At 48.6% G+C, this 5831-nt stretch overlaps 1 non-coding gene across 1 annotated transcript; it reads right to left on the minus strand.

Annotated features, from left to right (window-relative positions):
* Positions 1-2548: 2548 nt before the first annotated feature.
* LOC116079441 lies at positions 2549-2689 on the minus strand. The gene has a single exon (XR_004113992.1). It is a non-coding gene; the product is annotated as a small nucleolar RNA SNORA48 (small nucleolar RNA).
* Positions 2690-5831: the final 3142 nt, after the last annotated feature.

The following is a 5831-nucleotide window of genomic DNA, read 5'->3' on the forward strand; positions in this document are numbered from 1 at the left end:
AATGGCTAAGTACCTTAAAACCTTGCAGTGAAACACCACAGAGCTCCCTCCCTTCCCATACCCGGGATGGATCCCAGGGGAAAGGAAATTGGGACAGGTATTCTTGTCCTGGCGGTCTATTTGATTCTCGTCCCGGCGGTCTATTTGATTCTCGTCCCAACACTGCCACCTGCAGGACAAGACTTGGAAAGCTGACTATCCCACTCCAAAAGTTACTCAAGACCCTGAACCTAACCAGCTGTTGGTTTGGTTTGGTTTGCTTTGGTTTTTTAACTTTTTTTGATTTATTGATTCTTTGTGAATTTCACGCGGTGCACCTCCGCCCTTGCAACCTCCCCAACAGAAGGAAATACAAATAAGTAGATAAATAAAATAAACAAAACAAAGCGTGGAAAACCGCTCATCGTGGAAGCTGTAGCATGTCACACTGTCTCCCAAAGTCTATCCCTCTGTCCACACATCTTCACTTGCAAATATTCAACGCAATGAGGTGGTTCGAACTGCGGTTGACTGGTCAAACCAGTTGGTCTGGTTCGAGGTCTCTGGCTTCTGTAACATCATCAGTTGGTTCTCCTGTTGTTGCCTGAGTCATGGAGATCCTGCACCTTTGGATCAGCAGGACCAGCCCTTTCACTCATACCAATCTCTCATTTTTGCAGTGGGCCAACTCAAAGCCCTGGATCTGGGCCTGGGTGGCCGCTGAGCTAGCAGGCATGCCAGCTCTCTCTTATCCACACCACCAGGGCAAGTTCTCTAGCACAGTTCTGGCTAAGCCACCCAGCAACTGCCACGGACTGGGGTTTCTTATGGGGTCCCTTGTTCCGCGGGACGATGGGTTCTGGCCAGGGGTGCACGGGAATTTGGCTTTGACAAACAGACTAGACACGAGTGGTGTAAGGTCTGGGTGTATTTCTCAAAAATGATATGAGGCTTTTACAATCGTTGCAACAGAGAAAAATGAAAAATCTGGCAGCTCGGTAGTCAAGGTACATCTGAAGCCATCTAAAACACCCTGGGTCCTAAAACATCAGCCATCTCCTCTGGACTGGTGCAGCACCCCCGGGCTCCGAGCATGCTGGGGCCGCATGGACCGGGCAGGAGGGTAGAGGCTCGAATCTCGAATCTTCAATGTTGAATGCTCGAATCTCAAATGTTCAATCTCTTGAATCTCGACTGGTGGCCCGGGGGGCTACGGACTACACGAATCTAAATTCTGGTTCTAGTCCGAGTGTGTTCGAGTCCGAATGCTGAATGTAGACTGTTGTATCTAGAATGCTCAATTATGTGGACTGTCTCTCACACACACTCTCAGATTAAGGTCCCACCCATCCTAGGTAAAAAGCCCACTATGTTAATCTTTTGGGGAAGTAGAGACAGTCTCTTGCTAATTCCTAGGAGTGGTTCAGCTGTAGTATGTGACTGAGAATGGAGGATTTTACTTGACCTTGTCCTGGGATAAGTCTCTCATTCTGTGAGCTTCAGTGCCCTACCCACAATGCTGGAGGCAATTAGTTAGAATGGTTTAACATTCCAAGCCAGGGTTTGACTAGGACATTGGAACATTGGTGAAGGTCAGAGAGCAATGTCCGAATTTTCTTTTACTAGCTGTAAAGAAATGATATCTTGGTGACCCCCTAGCACACAAGTACGAGGACATATCTGGGCTACCTCTGAGTTTGGGGTGCCAGGCGACAATGCGGAGGCAGGAGACTGACTTTCCTTGAAGTTTACTCCTCAAATACCGCCATCACACAAATATGCGTGGCAAGCAACCACCATCAGCAGGAGGCAGGGTCAGCTCTCTTGCTTTCATGGCCTCCGGGCCAGCTCACCCACGCCTCCACCACCAGGGTCGGCTCTACTATGCTACATGAAGCAAGGGCCGGCTCTCCAGAGAGCCAAAGCCAATGAGGGGCAGAGCCAGTTCTGCGCAGCCCCTGGACGTCCATGTGGTCCCAGGCAGCTGCCCCAGCCAGAAACATCCCCATGTTCTCTAGTGGTAACAGAAGCCATGGACATCAACACTGACCAGTGCTGCTGCTGAATGGACCCAAACATGGCCCTAAGTGACAGCTAGGGCTGAGACCACGGCCCCAGGTGGCAGGGTTGGCCACTCCTCTCCGCCCTCCAGTCTCCAGTTCCATCTCTCTTCACAATGCTCAAGCTGCTCCATTTCTCTTTCTCTCTCATCTGACCACCACATACTCACACATTGTGGTGGCTCCCACTGCAAGCTGGCCTTGGCCCTTGTTGATATCCTCAGTCTGCACTATGTCAGTCTATACTACATGTCCTGGCCACAAGAGGGCGCTGTGCACTCGAGGGGCAGGTCTGTGGGTATCTTCCCCCGTGTTCACCAGGTTTGATTTTTTAAGATTTATTTATGTATTATATGTAAGTACACTGTGTCTCTCTTCAGACACGGAGGGCATCAGGTCTCATTACAGATGGTTGTAAGCCACTATGTGGTTGCTGGGATTTGAACTCAGGACCTTTAGGAAGAACAGTCAGTGCTCTTAACCGCTGAGCCAGCTCTCCAGCCTGATTTCTATGTGTCCTGGGCATAAAACAGTTTGGGGCACCAAGCCAGGCATCAGGCTACAATGAACAAAGGACTGCCAACTGCTCAGCCCAAGTGATATAAGAACACCACCACCAACAAAGTAACTCTTTGCCTGTTGCGGGGGAGGGGGGGCTGGGGGCTGTTGCTAGGTTTCAGGCTCACTTCTGGTTCTAGTTACACAGGCCTACACATGGCCATCGAAGAAGATGAGCGAGCAAAGCTTTCCAAAACATCAGGTAAAACTCGCCCAGTGAAAGCTTTGCAACCAGACTGAATGACGAGCATAGTTCCAGCCTGGGACTCAGAGAGCAGAAAGCAGAGGACTGACTGTTCTCGGCCCTACGTCCCCACTCCGTGCTATTATACGCCTGCACAATAATGAAATCACTAAAATTAGAGGCTAGAGCGATGGCTCAGCAGTTAAGAGAACCATTTGCTCTTCCAGAGGATCTGGGTTCAGTTCCCAGCACCCACAGGATGGCTCGTGACCATGTGCAGTTCTAGTTGCAGGGAATCCAACTCCCTTCCCACACGGGGTGCACAGGCACACACAAGAAAAAAAAAATACCCATTCTTGTTAAAAAAAAATTTTTTTAATTACTTTTTGAAAAATTAAAGTTCAGGAGCTGGAGAGATGGCTCAGCAGCTAAGAGCACAGACTGCTCTTCCAGAGGTCCTGAGTTCACTTTCTAAGCACCCACATGGTGGCTCACAACCATCTGTAATGGGATCTGATGCCCTCTTCTGGTGTGTCTGAAGACAGCAACAGTGTACTCATATAAAATAAATAAATCTATGAAAAAAAATAAAAGTACAAGCTGGGCAGTGGTGGCGCACGCCTTTAATCCCAGCACTTGGGAGGCAGAGGCAGGCGGGTTTCTGAGTTCGAGGCCAGCCTGGTCTACAGAGTGAGTTCCAGGACAGCCAAGGCTACACAGAGAAACCCTGTCTTGAAAACCAAAAAAAAAAAAAGTCCAAGTTATATGCCCTTTCAGCAACTCAATGATAAAACATTACAAAAATTGTCTTTTAGTTTATTCAAAAAATAAGTATAACCCTGACTCCTGCCTGAGGTACTTTCTCACATGACTGAAAGGCATGAACTGAAGTAGAGGCCTCCACCAGCATAACACAGACATCGTGGGGTCAGAATCCCTGGCACAGAGTATGACCAATGATATGGCCGCAACACACTTCTTCACTTAGCTAGGCATCCTTCGGAGCACCTGTGCTGAATAGTTTTCTGTCAACTTTACACAAGCTAGAGTCATCTGAGAACAGGGAACCACTCTTGAGAAAATGCCTCCAAAAGATCAGCTTACAGGCAAGCCTGTAGGGCATTTTCCTAATTCCTGACTATAATTAAGGAAAGCCCTGCCCATTGTGCGTGATGCTACTCCTGGGAAGATCCTAGATCCTTGGGAGGCCCAGGAAAGTGGATCTCCGAGTTCAAGGCCAGCTTGGTCTACAGAGTGAGTTATAGGAAGCCAGGGCTACACAGAGAAACCCTGGCTCGAAACCCATCCACCCACCCACCCCCAAAAAGAGAGCAAGCAGATTTCAGCAGAGGCCTCTGCTTCAGTTCTTGCCTTGAGTTCCAGTCCTGATTTCCTTCAGGGACGGAGTGTGACCTGAGAGTTGTAAGCTGAAATACTCTCTTCTCTCCGCTTTCCCTTCAATCAGGCAAGCCAGTACCTCAGGCAGGGGTGAGGGTCCTTCTCCGGCTTCACAACGTAGCATCCATGAGCCTCTCCAATGCCAGTGGCAACTCTCTGCCATGGTTGCCGATGTCTCTCAGACACCAGCCCTCACCCTAGGGCAGGCAGACTCAGCTACATAAGGGAGTGGGAGAAGAGAGAGAGAGAACTACAAGAAAAGATTGCTCTCCCTAGGTTCAGAACTTGGCCAACTGAGCAAGCCTCTCCTGACTGGATCCTTGTGTTAGAGGCACTCACTGGTTGACTAGAGACCATCATCTCCCTGGCCCTGAAAACCAGATGGTGTTCTTGGTGTTAAAGTGATGAGAGCAGACAAGGCTGGTAACCCCTACATTCATCTTGGAGAAAAGATAACGAGATATAATAAATTTGAATCGTGGGCAAGTCTATACATAAAGTAAACAGGAATGGGTGAAGGCGATGTCACAGTGAAGATATTACCCAGCATCCCTGAGCAAAGCATTGTGGCATGCACCTGCAATCCTTGGTAGATGGAGGCAAGAGAATGTGAGTTTCAACCAAAAATGTCTTGCATCAACTTGACTAGCAACACACCCTCACTATGGTTACATAATGAGACCATGCTCGATGCACCAACCCCATAAAAAGGAGCATCGTGAAGGAGAGACTTTTGTTTTGTTTTGTTTTGTTTTGTTTTGTTTTGTTTTGTTTTGTTTTGTTTTTCTTTTCAAGACAGGGTTTCTCTGTGTAGCCTTGGCTGTCCTGGAACTCACTCTGTAGACTAGGCTGGCCTCGAACTCAGAAATCTGCCTGCCTCTGCCTCCCAAGTGCTGGGATTAAAGGCATGTGCCACCACTGCAAGGAGAGACTTTTTTTTTTTTTTAAGATTTATTTTATTTATTTTTGTATGTATATGAGTACACTGTAGCTGTACAGATGGCCGTGAGCCATCATGTGCGTGGCTGCTGGAAATTGAACTCAGGACCTCTGCCGGCCCCGCTCACTCTGGCATAATATACTGTAGCTGTCTTCAGATGCACCAGAAGGGTGGTTGTGAGCCACCATGTGGTTGCTGAGATCCGAACTCAGGACCTTCGGAAGAGCACTCAGTGCTCTTACCCGCTGAGCCATCTCGCCAGCCCCAAGGAGAGACTTTTGACCTAAGACAGGATGAAGCATCTATGCCAGTATGCGGGCAACATGAACAGCAAGTGTATTCCAATAGTAAGAAGCCCCTCTTGTAAGCAATGCCATTGGCAAGGCACACAGCCATTGCCAAATCAGGAACCTGTCTTCTTTTTTAAGTCTTTGAGAGGCTCCACCCAGAAGCCAAGGGTAAGAGATGCAAAGTCGGGCTGGAGAGATGGCTCAGCGGTTAAGAGCACTGACTGTTCTTCCGAAGGTCCTGAGTTCAAATCCCAGCAACCACAAGATGTCTCACAACCATCCATAATGAGATCTGATGCCCTCTTCTGGGGTATCTGAAGAGAGCTACAGTGTACTTACATATAATAAATAAATAGTCTCTCCACCAGCCGAGCAAGATGCCCAAAGGAAAGAAGGCGAAGGGGAAGAAGGTGGCCCCGGCC

The sequence above is a fragment of the Mastomys coucha genome, unplaced genomic scaffold (genome assembly GCF_008632895.1).
Source record: "Mastomys coucha isolate ucsf_1 unplaced genomic scaffold, UCSF_Mcou_1 pScaffold5, whole genome shotgun sequence".
Lineage (NCBI taxonomy): Eukaryota > Metazoa > Chordata > Mammalia > Rodentia > Muridae > Mastomys > Mastomys coucha.